Genomic DNA, 20,332 nt, shown 5'->3' on the forward strand with positions numbered 1-20,332 from the left:
AAGCTGTCTCTGAATTTACAGAGAGTCGCGAATCCAGTGAACTGTGTTATGACACGTAATGCCTAGCTTATACTCCTGGGCTAACTGGATCCATCATTTAACTTGTTTCAGAGGGACAGCCTTTCAGCTACAGAGGGAAAACTGTTCTTTGACAGAAGAGGCACCAGGAGCTGGGAATGACTCAGTTTGCTAGTAACAATGTGCATTTCCACCTGAGCTAACAGGACTGTTATTAGAGCCTGGTGCATAATATTCACCTCTGCGGCTCGAACAGGGTAGTGAATGGTACAAACATAATTTGCTACACTGTTTCCATGTGATCATTTCGAAATAGAAGGAGCTGTCTCTAATGACAGATCACAAACATTCACCAGGCGGACTCCTTTCTGCATGCTTTGCCAGGCTGGGCGCTGGCAACCCTGCCATTCAGGAGCTTGTTTTTGTTGTGGAACAAAAGCCTCACTCCCAGCTGTGGCGCCAAAATCTAGCTCGCACTGTACAAGTAACTGACAGCTCCAAAGCTTGGCAAGGGGAGGCCAGGCTGGGCTCCTCCAATCCTGGTTGCAGTTTTCTGTGAGCCCAGTGTTTACAGGCGGCCTGCTGCGGGCGGGGAAAGGGAAGCTAGGGAGAAAAACAGGACCTGGAGTCAGCTCGGAGTGGGCGTGCACCCCAAGTGAAAAGTGAAGAAAGCAGGTGAGGACCACAGCCACAGCAGCACAGGAGGGAGTCATGATGTAATCCTGAACCTGAATCAGATGCAGTAAATCGATTTGCAACCTAAGGAAATTTCCCTGGCAAGTTCCTTCGAGCTTTCTGCAATGAGGTAACACAAAATGTGTCTGCTTTTCATCGAGGAACCATTTAATTCCCAGTCTTTACCAGGTGCTCTGAAGCAAGGTAGAAGTGTGGTAGGAGAAATGGAAGGCTGATATAGATGATTCATTCCTTAAGACTTCCTTTAGACCTTCGAGACAAAAATGGTATTGCATCATCATTAAAGACTTGTAATATGGCTGTTGTATATTTAACCATGAAAGTATATATATATATATATATATATTTTAAGTGTCTGCACCTTAGGTACTGAACAGATTAACATGGCAAGAAAAGTTCTCAGGCTGTACTTTCAAAATGAACATACACATGCTAAATTTGTTAAAGAATTGGAAAAATAAAACAAAATTTTACCTGGCTAGTAGATGCCAGGAGATTGAAAAAAAAAACTGAATAGGTTTGGTAGGGGAAATGGAGTGACTTGGGGTTTGGAGTTTATTTTCTTTTGTTGATTTATTCCTTTATTTTTGTTTTGTTTTGGGGAGATTCACTCCTATATAATGCCAACACTCCAGACAGACTGTTTTTCAGAGACAGAGACAGGGAGAGAAACACAGCAGGAGAAACAGAAAGAGGAGAAGCACCACAGTTCCACTTGGCCTCTCATAAACTTCCTATGTGCAACATGTTCTCATGGGGTTTCTGGCATCAAAACCAGTCTGGTGCAAGATAAAGTGTGTGCTCTACCAGGTAAACCACCTCCCACCTTAAGTTGGTGGTTTTGTACTGAAGGCAGTAGAGCTCAGAGCACAGCACCTGTTAGTTCAACTGGTTCTATATTGCTTACATGGTTTTGGTCAAGATAATTAACCTTTGAGGGCCTTCACTTCTTATCAGTAAAGTGGAGTTAACGTATCCTGAATTGCTATGAAGATTTAATGAGGATCCAGGAAAGAACATCACCTAGGAGAAAGTACACCCCTTACCACCGTGAAGCAAGCGTTGCCCAGCTAGCTCAGTCAGTAGAGCATGAGACTCTTACCATGGTGAAGCACTGGGTTCGAGTCTTGACAATATTTGGGAGTACCATAACGCCACTACAGGTGTTCTATGGGTGGTAGAGTGGTGCTGTGATTGTCTTTCCTACTCCTTCTTCTCTCTCTGTCTCTCCCTCCCTTTTTCTCTGAAATAAAGAATGAAAAAAATCAGCCCCAGGGAGGCTACTCAGTAGTATTATCACAGTAATGTGTGTGTGTGCTTAGAGAGAGAGAAAATTTTAATGTATTTTATTAGTGATTTCATATTAATTTATAAGATCATAAGATAATAGAGGCATAATTCCATAAGGTTCCCACCACCGGAGTTCTGTATCCCATCCCCTTCCACTGGAAACTTCCCTATTTTTTACTCTTCTGGGAGCATGGACCAAAATTATTTTAGGAGTGCAGAAGGTGGGCATTTTGTAATTGCTTCTCCATTTGGACAAGATCATTGGCAGATTGATCCATAGCCCCCCAGCCTGTTTTTCTCTTTCCCTAGTGGGGTAAAGGAGAAAGGAAATTCATGTAGAATGTCTGACACACAAATAAATGCAGTTATTTAATGCCAAGTAATGATAGGAAGAGTTTTCTAGAAATAATTGTGTCATCATGGCAGCATTCTTCATGAAGAGAAAAGCGTTTAGGACAGTATACCTGTCAAATATGAGTGCTCTGTTGGTGTTGGCACTGTTGCAGTTACTATAACTGAGAAATCCTTACTCTTACCAGTTTTGCTTCTTCATCTTTCTTTATCTTAATTTCCTCAACTATAAAAATGGCTACTATAATAGTACCTACTGGACAGGGCGATTGAAAGCATCAAATGAAACAGTGGTGCAAAGAAACAAGTACCTGGCAGCATTCAGAATGTGTCAGCTGCTGTTACTGTTGTTTTCAGCATCTGACAAATGATTATTGTCCAAGTTATGCTGTGTTAGTAGACTTTCTTCCTGGTACAAGTTAAGGACAGGAAGAGGATGGAGTTTCTTTTTTCTTTTTTTTTTTTAAATTTTTTATTTAAGAAAGGATTAATGAACAAAAACATAACCACCCCCTCCCATGATAGCTTTCCCATTCTCTAGCCCTCTGGGAGCATGGACCCAGGGTCGTTGAGGGTTGCAGAAGGTAGAAGGTCTGGCTTCTGTAATTGCTTCCCCGCTGAACATGGGCGTTGACTGGTCGGTCCATACTCCCAGTCTGCCTCTCTCTTTCCCTAGTAGGGTGGGTCTCTGGGGAAGCTGAGCTCCAGGACACATTGGTGGGGTCTTCAATCCAGAGAAGCCTAGCCAGCATCCTGGTGGCATCTGGAACCTGGTGATTGAAAAGAGAGTTAACATACGAAGCCAAACAATTTGTTGAGCAATCATGGATCCCAAGCTTGGAATAGTGGAGAGGAAGTGTTAGGGAGGTACTCACTGCAAACTCTAGTGTACTTCTGCTTTCAGGTATATATTTTGCAGTAGTTTATGGATATGTGTGCACATAAGCTCTCTCTCACAAAAACTGGTGTATATCTAGATTATGGGACTTTGTTAGAAAGTGAACTACCTGAGATGAAATTAGAGTGTACTATAAAAGGAAAGGTCTCACCCGAGTAATGAAGTTGAAGGGTTGTCATTCCACACGTGATGTCTCTGGATACAGCCTGAGGTGAAGCATGTTGAGGTGGCAATCGTTGCTTTGGTGAGGATGGAGTTTCTTTAGGAACATGTCCCTTTTTCCTTTCTGTGTCTCTTTCCTTCCGAACTGGGTCCTATCATCCTCTCCAGGCTCTTAATGCCATTTGATCCTACCCAGAACTCTGCATTCTGACAACAACCAGACATATCTTTCTCTGTGGCACTTCTTTTTTCTAATGTTTTATTTTGAAGTAGTTATAGACTCACATTCTACTGTAAGAAAGAACACAGAGATGGAAGTGTGCAGCTGTACTCCTGAAATTTTATAGTATTGTAAACCAATGATAAATTTAAAAAAATATTACAGAAACAACACAGACTCTCTATAGACTTCCCCCAGTTTCTACCAGTGGTGACATTTAGGTTACACTTTCACAACCAGTATATGACATTGATGTGGCCTCTCTGACTTAGATTGCATGAATCCTAGATGCTGTCATTTGTGCATGTATGTGTTTACTAGTTCTATGCAAGCCTATCCTAAATGTAGAGTTATCTGATAACTGCCACAGTTAAGATACAACCTAGTTCTGTCACACAGGTCCCTTGCCAGCCACTATTTCTTTAAATAAAGCTTAATTAATTAATTTTGGGTAGAAGCAGAGAGAAATTGAGAGGGATGAGGAGATAGGGAGGGAGAGGGAGAGAAGCACCTGCAGTTCTGCCTCAAAGCTTGTGAAGGTGCAGGTGGGGAGTGGGGACTTGAACCAGTGTCCTTGTGCATGGTAAAGTATGTTCTACTTAATGTGCTACTCTGTAGTACTCAGCCACTCCTTTTACCCCAGACCTTTTTTAATCCTATCTCTCCATTTTTCCCATAAAACTTTCCTCCCTTGAGTTAAAATAAATGCTGAAGGGCTGGGGAGACAGCATAATGGTTATGCCAAAGATTTTCATGTCATTGTCATGTCTGAGGCTCTGAGGTTCCAGGTTCAATCCCCAGCAACATCATAATCCACAAATGAGCAGTGCTCTCCTCTCTCTCTCTCTCTCTCTCTCTCTCTCTCCCCCTCTCTTCCTCTCTCCCTCTCTCCCCCCTCCCTCTCCCTCTTCCTCTCCCTCTCCCTTTCTGTGTATTTTTATATCTGGTCTTTTTCACTTAAAAAGTGCTAAGAGCATTTGATGATGAACTTGTCACAGACACATTCTGACTAGGGTATTGGTGGGCAATAAATGCTGAATGAGCCATAGCCCTCAAAAGTTATTTTCTCAGAGAACTCCTACCGCTCTGGGAAATAAATAGAATACCAAAAGAGCCTATCAATGGGAAAATGGAGATCAGAATTATCACTCAATGTCAGATGTACATGTGGAGTTGGAAACAGGGAAATAGGGATGAAACATGGAGAAACCTTATATGGGATAAAAAGCATCCAGGCCAACCATTTAAGTAGAAATTTAAAGGAACACACACATACACACACACACACACACACACACACACACACACACACAGTTTTAGGCCATTCATCCTGATATCAGAGATCTTTAATCTGATTGTCTTAGGGTGGGGGTAGATAGCATAATGGTTTTGCAAAGAGACTCTTTTTTTTTTCCTATTTTTTAAAAATTCTTTATTTATAAGAAGAAAACATTGACTAACCATTGTATAAAAGGGGTACAACTTTACACAATTCCCACCACCAGAACTCCTTATCCCATCCCCTCCACTGATAGCTTTCCTATTCTTTATCCTTCTAGGAGTATGGACCCAAGGTCATTGTGGGATGCAGAAGGTTGAAGGTATGGCTTCTGTAATTGTTTCCCCACTGAACATGGGCATTGACAGGTCAATCCATACTCCCAGTCTGTCTCTCTCTTTCCCTAATGGGGAAGGGCTCTGGGGAAGCACAGCTCCAGGACACATTGGTGGGATCGTCTGTCTAGGGAAGTCTGGTCGGCATCGTGCTATCATCTGGAACCTGGTGGTTGAAAAGAGAGTTAACATACAAAGCCAAACAAATTGTTGAACAATCATGGAACTAAAGGCTGAAATAATGCAGATGAAGAGTTGGGGGAGTCTCTGTTTTGTAGATAGCTAGTAGGCATGTTTTAGTTATATTCCAAAGGGCCTGTGACTATACTAGTGGTTTGTTTGTTTGTTTGTTTGTTTGCCTGAGCCTGAAATCTGATATGCAGGTGGATCCAAGTGGTTGTCTGTGGAGATTATGTCATGGCTGGAAGAAGGACCAGAAAGCTGGATCTGGGAAGAGAGTAGCTCCCAAATATGGGAAAGGTGTATAAATATTGTTGACTGTAAACCCCATTGATTTGGTCTGATCTGGGGCCCATATTCATTTTAGGAGCCTATGTGACCTCGGCATCCCTGTAGATCTGAGCTCACATTCTGTGGTCATAAGTAGGAACATTCCAAGCTGTCCCAATATAGACCCATCTTCCTCAGATGTAGCATAGAGTATGTTGTCCAGCCTCCCTTCAGAGGATGGAACATTCTTTACCATTGTTGATCCAAGTTGAGGGCAACGTCCTATGGGGGTCCACAAAGGGGTCTATTGTGTTGTTCCTGATGGAAATGATCGGTAGGCCTATCATATCTGTTTGGGAATCTCAGGACTCCCTGAATAGGGCCCCAGCTGATGGGGTGGCCTGATAGTGATTAAAGAGTCATCGTTAAAGTATGCCAGTTGTAAAGTCGTAAAGAGACTCTCTTATCTGAGGCTCCAAAGTTCCAGGTTCAAACCTCCACACTACTATGAACCAGAGCTGAGCAGTGCATTGTTTTAGTAAAAAAAAAAAAAAAAAAAAAAAGTCTGATTGAATTAGAAACACTTGTTTCTCACAGTTCTGCAGCCCACAAAGTCCATGACATTAGCCCTGTGCCTTTGCTATTGCCTCTCTCTGCAATGTCCTTCCTGCTACTTTACCATCTGGTGGATCTTCAGTCCCAGCAGCACTTCATCCCACAAGCTTCTCCTGATCCCATCCCACCCACACCCACACCCAGCTCCCTCCTTCTCCATGGTCCACATGTACTCTTGTAGATTATAATCATGTCTTTACCAGAGGTGTTGAAATATTGTGCCCATGGGCATAGTCTCGGTTAGATTGAGAGCTTCTAAATGCAGGAACTGAGCAATAGACTTTGACACACATAGTAGAGCTAGCCTTCAGGGCTGCATTTATTTTGGTTAATTTTCACATATTTTTAGAATCTTGTTCTCATATCCTTGGAAGAAAGAAAACACGTGCAGTACCTATATGGTACCATTTGAACCATGTCAGGCAAAGTTCCTGCTCTCAAATACAATATAACCCTGCTAACTAGCTGAAACTTAAACTCACTACATTAAACGTTACTTTGGATTTTCAAGAATGTATAGATAAAGGGGTCTGCTGTGTTACCATGGACCTGGATTCCAGCTATTCTCCCAACCTATGGGGAAAGGGTTGTTTCATAGGCAGTGAAGTAAGTCTGCAGGTGTTTATCACTTTTTTCCCCTATTTCTCCCTCTCCTTTCAAGTTCTCTCTGTTCTATCAAAAGAACTAGAAAGGAAAAAAAAGGGGGGATAGTCACTGGAGCAGTAGATTTGTAGTGCTGGCATAAAGCCCCAGAGATAACCCTGGTGGCAATTAATTAGTTAATTGTAGGTGATATTATGTCCTTCAGGACAAAATGGATGGAACCAGAGGTGACTATGCTTACTGAAGTAAGTAAAGTAGTGAAAGACAACTACGAAATGGTTTAACAATTATATGTATAATGTAAAGAATCGAAACAGGTTAATTTGCACATATACATAAAAAAACGTTGCCTGCCAGTTTCTATGACCTTGGGAAAATGATGGTGGTTGTCATGGGTGGGGGCTAGGGGGCACAGAACTTTAGTGACAGTATCGGTGTGGAATTATACCTCTACAATTTTATTTATTTATTTATTTTATTCTTTAAAAAAGTATTGTCTTTACTTTTATTGCATAGAGACAGCCAGAAATTGAGAGAAATGCGGAGATAGAGAAGGGGAGAGAGAGAGAGGAAGAGGGAGGATAGAGAGAGAGAGAGAGAGACCTGCAACCCTGCTTTCCTCCTGCAGGTGGGGACCAGGGGTTTGAACCTGGGTCCTTGAGCACTGTTACATGTGTGCTCAACGAGGTGTGCCACCACCCGCCTCCCCCACGATTTTATAATCTTGCAAATCACTAATAAAAAGTTTTTTTAAAAGGAATTTATAAATCAATCTACAAATACCCCACGGGAAAATAAACTATTAACAACCACCTGGGGATCTTGTTAAACTCTAGAGGAGGAGCTTGGTTTCTGCATTTCAATAAGCTGCTCTGCTGACTGAAGCCAAGGGAGCTTGTACTTGACAGTAGTTCTCAAGCCTCAGTGGGTATCAGAATCACCTAAAGAGAATCCTTTTCTTTTATCTCCCTCCCTCCCTTCCTTCTTTCTTTCTTCCTTTCCTTCCTTTTTTCTGTTTCCTTATTTTGCTTTTGCTTTTTTGTCATCACAAGGTATTCATTCACTCTAGGATAACTTTTTCACCTAGAAAGGCTGAGAAGGTGAAAGGGAGAGAATTGCACTGCAGTTTCCTCCAGTGTGACCTGTGACCTGGGCTGGCCTGGGATTTGGGTCATTTGTATAACAAAGCAGACACATTAACTAGGTGAGCTACCTTGCTGATTCACTTAAGAGGTTAGTTAAAAACTCTAATTTTGTGGTCCCATTCCTGATTTTCAGCAGGCGCCAGGCTGGTTTAAGATTTTTATCAGCGCTAACAATCTCACCAATGGGTCCACCTCTCCATATCCTTACTCCACTAGGGAAAGATAGAAACTGGCTGGGGTTATGGATCAACCTGCCAATGCCCATGTCCAGAGGAGAAGCTATTACAGAAGTCAGAACTACCACTTTTAGGGGCCAGGCGGTGGCACACCTGGTTAAGCACACTCACTACATCATGCAAGGAACTGGGTTCAAGCCCCTGGTCCCCACCTGCAGGGGAAAAGCTTCATGCATGGTTAAACAGGGTTGCAGGTATCTATCTATCTATCTATCTATATCTATCTATCTATTCTCCCCCTCCCCTCTCAATTTCTCTCTGTCTCTATTCAAAAAGAAAGAAAGAAAAGAAGGGAGAAAGAAAGAAAGAAAGAAAGAAAGAAAGAAAGAAAGAAAGAAAGAAAGAAAGAAAGAAAGATAGATCACCACTTTCAGTGCCCCAACAAAAATTTTGGTCCATATTCCCAGAGGGGTAAAAAAAAAAAAAAAGGAAAGTTTCCAGTGGAGGGGATGGGACACAGAGTTCTGGTGGTGGGAATTATATGGAATTATACCCCTATTATATTACACTCTTAGAAGTCACTATTAAATCACTAACAACAAATTAAAAAAAAAAACAAACTTCTGTACTGTGCGATACAGCAGTAGCCCGACTTTTGTCCATTGTTTGTTCACTCTCAGCTTTCATTCCAATAAACCTGCTTTTGCTCTCAGGAAAAAAAAGAAAAAGAAAAGATTTCGACCAGGTTTTTAGGTAATGCTGGCAGCTCGTGGAGAGTCACAGCTATATACCACATGTATTTATTTGCCTCTTTCATTCTTATCCTATCTCTGAAGGAAAGCAGAGAATGCTGCAATGGAGACATCATTTTGGGGAGCATACCTCATCAGCTCTTCTGTTATGCCATGACTTATCCCCAGTCTGTACTTGCTATTTCTCCAATTCCACTTCAGGCAAAATACTGATTTTTCACCACTCACCATAAGTCGACCAGAAAATCTTCTTTGATTTCATAGGAGGAAAAAATAGAAGCTCCTTTAAATCAAATTTTTATATGCCTCCTGTATGCAAGTATGTCCACATCTATACCCATTCTGGAGGCAATTTCTCTCTCTTTTAAAAAATTTTTATTAGTGACTTAATAGTGATTTGCAAAATTACAATATAATAAGGCTATCATTCCCACCACCGGAGTTCTGTGTCCCAACCCCCTCCAGCAGAAACTGCAATTGTTTTTCCAAGGTCATAGATATGGTTTGATCTCACTCACACACACACACACACACACACACACACACACACACACACACACATTTTTATTCACTTCTACGGCCCTGCCTTCACTTCACTTCCAACTCCCACCTGCATCTGTTGCTACTTCTGACTATCCTTCTTTTTTCCTCTTCCCTCTCAAGTGAAATAGTGCCTGACTTTGGCGTTTTCTAGATTCTCTCCCCTTTCAATGGTTCAACTATCCGTAGTAACAAATGTTCTGGTTCTGGTGGAATTGGAGTTCAAAGCCCTCTGGTCATCATTCCCTAACCTTTCCCCTCTCTGGGAGTATGAACCAAAATTCTTTCTGGGGGTGCAGAAAGAAGGAGTTCTGGCTTCTGTAATTGCTTCTTCGCTGAACATGGACATTTGGAGGCCCTTTCTCTTGTAGGAGATAAATAAGTCACATTCAGCATCGGTCTGTATATTGGGCTCTGGATTATATACCTAGTCCCCTTAGGATCAGTCTTCTGTATTTGTCCCTCTTTATTACTACTTCTTCTTACAAGTCTAGCAGATGGAGACTTGTCTCAAGTGGCCTCCCCCAGGGCTCTGTTCTGGCTCCTACGCTATTTAATATTTACATCAATGACCTCCCAGAAACTTCTTCAAGGAAGTTCATCTACGCCGATGACATCTGCTGTGCAACTCAGGCATCCAAGTTCGACATCCTCGAGGAAACACTCACGAAAGACATGTCTCTGATATCTGATTACTATAAAAAATGGCGACTAATCCCTAGCACTGCAAAAACGGTATCATCTGTTTTCCACCTACACCATGCCTCGGCCTCACGTGAGCTTAATGTGCAGCTTGGCGATACGAGAATCCGGCATGAAGCCCAGCCAGTCTATCTTGGCGTTACTCTCGATCACACTCTGTCATTTCACAAACATCTCATAAAAACTGCAGCAAAGGTGGGCGTGAGGAATAACATCATTGCAAGACTGGCCAGCTCCTCATGGGGTGCGAGCGCTTCCAAGCTACGATCATCATCTCTGGCATTATGCTATTCCACTGCAGAATACTGTGCCCCAGTATGGCTCCGTAGCCCCCATGCCCACTTGGTCGATTCCAAATTATATTCCTCCATGAGGATAATTTCTGGAACCATCCGTTCCACCCTGGTTCCATGGCTTCCAGTTCTTAGCAACATCGCCCCGCCAGATATTCATCGGGATGCGGCATCATCTAAGTTCATTTCCCACATCTGCGCTCGACCGGACCTGCCAATATACACGGATATCTTCGCCCACCCTGTTCAACGCTTGACGTCTCGTCACCCAATCTGGTCCCCTACGCCTACACTGAACTTCTCTGTTCCAGACTCTTGGAAACAGAGCTGGCAGTCAGCTGAGGTCAAGAACAAACACCTCATCACAGACCCCTGCAAGCGTCAACCCGGCTTTGACCTAGCACGTTATGATTGGGCCCTCCTCAATCGCTATGGAACAGGCCATGGCCGGTGCGCACTATGTTCCATCGCTGGGGAGCCAGAGACGACCCGAACTGCCCCTGCGGCTACAGACAGACTATGACCCACATAGCCAACGACTGCCACCTCTCCAGATTCAAAGGAGATCTCGAAACTTTACATCAGGCTCAACCTGACGCTGTTGACTGGCTACGGAAGAAGGGCAAACGCTAGAAGAAGAATTACTTCTTCCATTTTTTTACTTTAATCATGCCAACATCTGTCCAATTTTCAAGAATCCTCTTTATCCTGTCTCAGTCATTCATTTAATATTGAAATTTCTAGAAAATTATTTAAAAACACACAGACACAACTGAAATGTGTACTCCTTGCTTCCTAAGTTATTAGTCCTTTTTCATATCCACGGGAATCTGGCTTTCATCCTGAGTCCACTGAAAATGCCCTTATTAAGTCTCACCAAATTGCCACCAACTCAGTGGGCCATTTTCTGTCCTCCCCTGCCATCTCAAGGCACATTCAATTACTTCAGCAAATATCTATGTATGCTAAGGAGTCCTGTATCTGGGAGGACTCAAGCAGGCAAAAAGGAAATACTCTCAATTTAAAAGTACAAGGAATTTCAACTCCATGGGTGATGAAAGAGCTGAGAAAATAAGCAAAAAGTGTTGCCAAAAACTAGAAATATGCGAGGAGGCAGCTATTCCTCTCCCTGATCCCCCAAAGCTAAAAGTCAAAAGGAAGAGTTGGTTTGTGTTAGGGCCAATAGCTATGGTGATGTGATAGAAACTGGGAGACTAGTCTTCTTGTGCAACTGGAGCCTGACAGAGGATGGACAGTGGGAAAATAGCCCTAAAATTGGGAGAAATGTCCTGGCTTCATCCTGGTCCTTCTCATCTCCCATCATGTGTATCCCTAACCATACCCAACCAGCAGTCTCTGAGATGGAAGCCTGAGAAAAATATCCTGCAGAGCTTGGTAACCTCATGAAGAGAAGAGCTGGGATCAATACAGCTCTTAAATCAGTATATCCTCTTCAGATCTATCTTTAAGAATAGTAAATACATTATTCAATTTAGATACCTATGACCATCTCAGATTCACCAATTTCCCCAGTGATATTTTCACCCCCAACACACCTGCTTTCATCCTCAGTGACTATCACTAAATTCAGCCTAGTATCATGAATCCAGATCAAGCTCTCATCTTTGGTTCCTTCTTCTCTAACACTACCTATTAGAAATATATCAAATCCTTCCTCTCTCACTTTATTCTCTTTTGAGGCAATAGTCTAGACTCTTATTTCCCCTCCCAACTTTCTGACCATTCCTTTTTTAAAAAATTTTTAAATTATATATTTTCCCTTTTGTTGCCCTTGTTGTTTTATTGTTGTAGTTATTATTGTTGTTGTCATTGTTGGATAGGACAGAGAGAAATGGAGAGAGAAAGGGAAGACAGAGCGGGGAGAGAAAGATAGACACCTGCAGACCTGCTTCACTACCTGTGAAGCGACTCCCCTACAGGTGTGTGTGTGGGGGGTTCCAGCCGGGATCCTTACAGGGGTCCTTGAGCTTCAGGCGGTGTGGGTGTGTGCTTAACCTGCTGTGCTACCGCCCAACCCCCACCATTCCTTTCTTATCTATCATCCATACTAGAATAACATCCAAACTTACACATTGAGCCCTACATTCTTTTCCAGCTCTAAATTCTTCAGCTTCCTCAACGATATCCCAAGTAGTCCTAAAACAGGTTAAGTTCAGAATTCCTTACAATTCCCAAATGATTTTAATACTTAATTCCTAATATCGGTCTCCTCTCTGAGGGAAGAACATTCTAAGGAAAAGAATGAAAAAAAGACATGTAGTTTTGCTTCAAGGATAGTATTTCTTTGCTTTCCAGCATCAAATGAGAGTCCTAGAGATAGAGCCTGCCTGCTTTATGGGCATGCAACCTGTGCAAATGCCCAGGGCCACATGCTTAGCAGAACCCATGTTGTTTTAATGCTCTGCTATTCGCTGTCTTAAAATTCATGATGATTTTGAAGGAGAAGTGCATATATTCATAGTAAATTAAAGACTGCAATTATTTTTTACTAGTGATTTAAAAAATTATAAGGTAACAGGGGCATAATTCCACACCTTTCCCACCACCAGAGTTCTGTGAAAGACTGAAATTCTTGTAGTCCATCCTGGTCAAGAATATCTGTAAGGCTAAGTAATAAAAAAATGAGATGCTACATTGAAAGGTGGCTGCACTTGTCCTTAGAGCAGCTCCAGATTTTAGATCACCAAAAATATAAACGCCCTGGGTACGGAATGACTGGTGATTGTCTTCTATATTTTAAGGTTATAGAAAGTTTATTGGAATAAACAAGTTAAGAAATAGTCACCAAGACAAGAAAAGGGCAGACAGTAAAAAGGAACCAACTTCTTCAAAGGTAAGACAGAAGGAAACATGGCAACAAAAAACTGCCTTGATTTTCAAGCTATTTAAAAGGTATACAGAGGTTATTGAGAATTATAAGCTAAATATGAAGTGGAAATTAGAGAGAGGTATTTAAAGCTAATAGGACATTAATATTACTAGTAATATATTAATACTTTTGAAGGGTCCACTTAGGGTGAAAATAGGAAAACTTTTTATTTATGGATTATTATATACAAGACACCATAAGGGAATAAGTCCAAGACATATTATATTTCTTTCAGCTCACTCTTCTTGGCCCTTCCTCTTTTTTTTTCTCCTTCCTTTTCCATTCTTCTCTTCCTTCCTCTTATCTTCTTATTAAGAGCAAAGCAACAGCAGTACTTGTTTCAAGTTTTGTTTTGAAATGTTAGCTTATGTCAAAGGTGCTAAACTTGTTGCTTTTTTTTATAAAAAAGATATTATCTTTATTTATTGGGTAGAGACAACCAGAAATCAAGAGAGTAGAAGAGACAGAGAGACACCTGCAGCACTGCTTCACCACTCAAAAAGCTTTCCCTCTGCAGGTGGGGACGGGGAGGAGAGGATGCTTGAACCCAGGTCCTAGTGCATTGTCGTATGGTCACTCAACAAGATGTGCCACCACCTGGCTACAGGTGATGGAAATTTGCTTTACTGGCCATGTGATTGAAGGAAGATGAAAGTAATGACTGTGACCTGGTAAGTAGAAGGAGCTGCTGGGGGGGAGGGGGGCTGGGGATAGCAGGGTTATATGCCAGAAGCACTGGGACAAGCAGGTCATCTATTCTTTCTTACAGAGATCAAAAACACAAGTTACCTCTGTATCCACAGTGAAGGAAATGAAAAATCATCAAGACTGCTTCTCTTTACTCTTGTCCTCCTTCATCTGTGCATCTTGGGGCCAACTAGACATTAGGGGTGGGGGGGGACAAATGGGGAGCCTTTATCTACAATGGTTTAGGGAATATTCACTAGCCTGATAGCTATAACGAACACTGAGAAACTGTTACACTTTAAAATAATCTACCTTTTTTTCCATATAAACAATCATACCAATGACAATAGAAAGAAAGTTACAACCAGCTTTTTAGAAACCCCAGGGACCTTACATCAGCAAGTGCTGATGTCTCATTATATTTTATAGCTTTCAAGAGTCTTATAATAGGCTTCTGGGGTTAATTCAGGTAATTCTTCCTTGGGAATAGCTAGAAAATAACATAACAAACACGATCACTAGGATGGTATAGATAAAAATAGTACTGGAAGCAAAGGGGACAGACTAGAGACTTCCAATGTTTTATCATCCATCCTTGAACCTGAAATAGGTTTATTGTAAGTCAGATGAAGGTAATAATTCAAAAACACTAGGTGTAAAAAAATCAGGTAGCTAAGACAGCAGGAACCTCACATTTCTACTATAGAGACTATATTTCCCCCAGTCCTGGAACCTCTATGGCGGGGCGCACTTTACTGCATACTTGTCTCAATTCATACCAAATAATATCGCATCCGCAGATCCCAACCTAATAAATGCTAATGAGTACCACCTCAGCATGCTTCACTTCAGACTGTGTCCAGAGATGTCAGGTGTGGAATGACAACCCTTCAGCTTCATTACTCGAGTGAGACCTTTCCTTTCATAGGATTCTCTAATTCCATTCCAGGCGGTTCACTTCCTAACAAAGTCCCAAAACCTAGATATAGAGCAGGTCCCATGAGATAGAGCATATGTTCACATGTATCCGTAAACTAGGGCAAAATATATACCTGAAAGCAAAAGTACACAATAGTCTGCAGTGAGTCAGTATAAAGTTCCTAATGAAATAGTATTTAATTAGACTTAGATACCTTCCTCACCTACTTCCTCTTATAGTTCTCTCACTCACTCCAAAGCTAACCTTAGTAAAGCAAGGACTGCAAAAGCTGAATAAGGGCAAGAAACTGACACACTTTAATGATGACTCTTTAGTCACTATCAGGCCACCCCAGCAGCTGGGGCCCTATTTGGGGAGTCCTGAGATTTCCAAACAGACATGATGGGCCTAGACCTCAAATAAACCCCTCTCTCCATTGTTATTGGTCATTTCTATCAGGAACAACACAATATACCCCTTTGAGGGCCCTCCATAGGATCTTGCGCTCAACTTGGATCAACAATGGTAGAGAATGTTCCATCCTCCGAAGAGAGGATGGACAACATACTCTATGCTACACCTGAGGAAGATGGGTCCTGATATTGGGGCAGCTTGGAATGTTCCTACTCATGACTACAGAATGTGAGGTCAGATCTACAGGGATGGACATGTCACATAGGCTCCTAAGCTGAATATGGGCCCCAGACCAAATCAAATAGATGGGGTTTACAGTCAACAATATATATACACCTTCCCCATATTAGGGAGCTACTCTCTTCCCTGATCCAGGGTGGATCCAGCTTTCTGTCCCTTTTCCAGCCATGACATAATCTCCACAGATAATAACTTGGATCCACCTGCATATCAGATTTTAGGCTCAGAGAATAAAAACAAAACAAAACGAAAAGCCACTAGTATAGCCACAGGCCCTTTGAAATAAAACTCAAATATGCCTACTAGCTATCTACAAAATGGAGGACCCCCCCCCCCAACACTTCATCTGCACTACTCCAGCTTTTAGGTCCATGATTGGTCAACAATTTGTGTGGCTTTGTATGTTAACTCTCTTTTCTTTTCTTTCTTTCTTTTTTTTTTTTTTTTTAAGAAAGGATAAATTAACAACTCCATAGGGTAGGAGGGGTACAACCCCACACAATTCCCACCACCCAATCTCCATATGCCACCCCCTCCCCTGATAGCTTTCCCATTCTCTATCCCTCTGGGAGCATGGACCCAGGGTCTTTGTGGGTTGCAGAAGGTGGAAGGTCTGACTTCTGTAATTGCTTCCCCGCTGAACATGGACGTTGACTGGTCAGTCCATACTCCCAGTCAGCCTCTTTCTTTCCCTGAAAGGTTGGGTCTCTGGGGAAGCAGAGGTTTAGGACACATTGGTGGGGTCTTCAGTCCAGGGAAGCCTGGCCGGCATCCTGATGGCATCTGGAACCTGGTGACTGAAAAGAGAGTTAACATACGAAGCCAAACAAATTGTTGAGCAATCATGGACCCAAAGCTTGGAATAGTGGAGAGGAAGTGTTAGGGGGGTACTCACTGCAAACCCTAGTGTACTTCTGCTTTCAGGTATATATTTTGCAGTAGTTTATGGATACGTGTGAACATATGCTCTCTCTCTCACAGAAACTGGTGTATATCTAGGTTTGGGGACTTTGTTAGAAAGTGAACCACCTGGGATGGAATTAAAGAATACTATGAAAGGAAAGGTCTCACTCGAGTAATGAAGCTGAAGGGTTGTCATTCCACACATGAAGTCTCTGGACACAGTCTGAGCTGAAGCATGTTGAGGTGGCAATCGTTGGGTTGGTTAACTCTTTTCAACCACCAGGTTCCAGATGCTAGCATGATGCCGACCAGACTTCCCTGGACGAACGACCCCACCAATGTGTCCTGAACCTCTGCTTCCCCAGAGCCCCACCCCACTAGGGAAAGAGAGAGGCAAGCTGGAAGTATGGATTGACCAGTCAACGTCCACGTTCAGCAGGGAAGCAATTATAGAAGCCAGACCTTCCACCTTCTGCACCCCCAGTGACCTTGGGTCCAAACTCCCAGAGAGATAAAAAACAGGAAAGCTATCAGGGAATGGGATGGGATATGGAGATCTGGTGGTGGGAATTGTGTGGAGTTGTACCCCTCTTATCCTAAGGTTTTGTTAATGTCTCCTTTTTTAAATAAATAAAAAATAAAATTAAAAAGTCAGGTAGGTAGATAGAACACACAGCTCTGGTAATTTGGGTTTTGTGGCAAAGTATCATGAATCTGACTTATAATTGTTTAATCAGTTCACATCAAAATAACTCTTGAATATAACCAATGAGGTTGGAAGGACTGAACCAGGACTGTCCAACACCATAGCCACTATCTACCTGTGACTAACTATTCAATCTTAATTGAAATTAAATACAACTAACATTTTAGTTTCTCATTTGTGGTAGCCATGTTTCAAAGACTATAGTTACAGACATATGACCAGTAGCTAAAGGATTGCCAGTACTGCAGAATATTCAGGCACTTGAATCACTTGTATGTGCTCATTTATAGTAATGTCAAATATTTTAAAGAGATTGGCTGGGGCTGGGGAAACAGCATAATGGTTATGTAAAAGACTCTCTTGCCTGAGAGGATGAGGTCCCAGGCTCAATCCACTCCCCAGCACCACCATAAGAGCTAAGCAGTGCTGTAGTGTTCCCCCTCTCTCTCATTAAAATAAAATAAATAATTAGAAAGAGATTTGGCTTAATATTTTATAGAATATTGCTCGTTAGTGATTTCCTTGTGAAGATGATAGTTATTTATACTTAAAATTATGTCTTTTGGGATATAAGAGTGCAGCCTAGAGTGTTCCTAGTTATGACCACAGAACGCAAGCTCAGACTTACAGGGATGAAAAGGTTACACAGGCCCCAGATGGGCCCCAGATCAGATCGATGGGGTTTCAGTTAATGGTATTTACTCTGCATATTTGAGAGCTACTCTCTTCCCTGATCCAGCTTTCTAGTCCTATTTCCAACCCTGACACCATCTCCCCAGACAATACCTTTAACGCACCTGAGCTGTCAGGCTCAGGCAAAATTAATAAGGTCATGGGCCTCTTGTAATATACTTAAAACAGGGAGTCGGGCAGTAGCACAGCCAGTTAAGCGCATGCGGCGCAAAGTGAAAACGCCGGTCTAAGGATCCAGGTTCAAGACCCCGGCTCCCCACCTGCAGGGGAGTTATTTCACAGGCAGTGAAGCAGGTCTGCAGGTGTCTATCTTTCTCTTCCCCTCTCTGTCTTCCCCTCCTTTCTCCATTTCTCTCTGTCCTATCCAACAACAGTGACATCAACAACAATAATGACTACAACAACAATAAAAAACAAGGGCAACAAAAAGGAAATAAATAAATAAATATTTAAAAATTTTAAAAACAATTTAAAAGAATATACCTAAAATAGACTTCCTAACTTTTTCCAAAATGGAGACCCCAAATCTCATCTGCTACATTCTTACCTTTAGGTTTTTGATTATTAAATTATCTGTTCTGCTTTATATCATAGTGCTTTTCAGCCACCAATTTGCAGATGCTACCTTGATGCCAACCTGACTTCTCTGAGCAGATGACTTTACCAATGTGTCCTGGAACCCCACCTCTCCAGAGTCCTGCCCCACTAGGGAAAGATAGAAACAAGCTGGGAATATGGATTGACCTGCCAATGTCCATGTCCAGTGGAGAAGCAACTACAGAAGACAAACCTTCCACCTTCTGAACCCCATAAATATCTCTGATGTTTATTCCAGTGAAGAGAATGGGGCCACAGAACTCTGATGACAGGAACAGTGTGGAATTGTACCCCAGTTATTTTGTAATTTTGTAAATCACTAATAAAAATAGAAAAATGTTAATAGGATTTTCTAATATTAGGCACTCATATGAGTGGAAAGGAAAATCAGACTTTATTAGACATATGGGCAGATGATAAGAAAAAATATCAGGAGGTCGAATAAAACTTGAACTATTGGGGAGTCAGGCGGTAGCGCAGAGGGTTAAATGCACGTGACTCAAAGTGCAAGGACAGGCACAAGGATCTAAGGATCCCAGTTCGAGCCCCGGCAACCCACCTGCAAGAGAGTCACTTCACAGGCACTGAAGCAGTTCTGCAGGTGTCTTTCTTACTCTATCCCTTTCTGTCTTCCCCTCCTCTCTCCGTTTCTCTATGTCCTATCCAGCAACGACGACATCAATAACAACAATAACTACAACAACAATAAAAAAACAAGGGAAAATAAATATTTTTTAAAAACTTTGAACTTTTCTTCATTAATGATCAAAAGAAAAATTTAAACAAAATGAGATCTGATGGAATATTTACCAAAGTAGTAAAGGAAGGGGGAGATGGAAAGAATGAGATAGGATCATAGCAAGGGATAGTTCAGCCATTCTCCCACGTCTGTCAGAATGCAAATTGCAGTGACTCAAAAAGCAAAAAAACCAAAAGAGTGTTCATGTCTCCTTGACCACTGATTCCAATTCTGGGGTTCATTCTAGGGAAAAATATATGTCTATATAGTATGTATATTACACATACACACACACATGCACACATGCACATGTTGTGGGAGACTTCCTGAGTCTCTTCCCTTGATTTCATGCCCCTCCCCTGAGGTTTTTGGGTATCACTCAGACACTTTTCTATCCATCTAGTCACCTTTGCATCTGAAATCTCATTATGCAGACATATAGACTGTAGTATATTTTGAGGTGGGTTAAGCATGAGATCATGCCATTTGTTATCTACACTCAAAATATTGAGTCCTTTCATTTTTTAACGTATAGTAACTTCACTCTTTTTAGCTGTAGCTCAGCACTTCACATGATGTCATCAATGGTCTCTTTTTAAAAACATTTTATTTTTTGTTGACAGTCATACTGGTATCAATATCATGCCATTAAAACCAGTGCTATGCCTTTTGTACCCCATAAGGAATTTTGGTTCATATTCCCAGAGGGGTAAGTACTAGGGAAAGATGACCAGAGGGCTCTGAACTCCAGTTCCATCAAGACCTAGAGAGAGAAGAAAAAAAAAAATCTACCTGTGGAAGCTGATAAATTAGAAAACTATTACCTTGACATTGACATTAATAAAAGTAGATTTAACTATAAAAACAAAACAAACAAACAAACAAAAAGGTGTTATAGCCAGTGTTCTTGATTCCTAGTTTCGATGTGCCAATCTTTCTCCAGGACAGTCAGCCAAAAATAAAATTGCTGGCTTTAAATGGTAAGTGCAAGTGCATTTTAGAACAATGATAGTTACTAC

At 41.7% G+C, this 20,332-nt stretch overlaps 1 long non-coding RNA gene across 1 annotated transcript; it reads left to right on the plus strand.

Annotated features, from left to right (window-relative positions):
• Positions 1 to 633: 633 nt before the first annotated feature.
• On the plus strand, positions 634 to 18,917 carry LOC132540881 (uncharacterized). Its single transcript, XR_009552026.1, has 2 exons — positions 634 to 823; positions 18,572 to 18,917. It is a non-coding gene; the product is annotated as an uncharacterized LOC132540881 (long non-coding RNA).
• Positions 18,918 to 20,332: the final 1,415 nt, after the last annotated feature.

The sequence above is a fragment of the Erinaceus europaeus genome, chromosome 1 (assembly GCF_950295315.1).
Source record: "Erinaceus europaeus chromosome 1, mEriEur2.1, whole genome shotgun sequence".
Lineage (NCBI taxonomy): Eukaryota > Metazoa > Chordata > Mammalia > Eulipotyphla > Erinaceidae > Erinaceus > Erinaceus europaeus.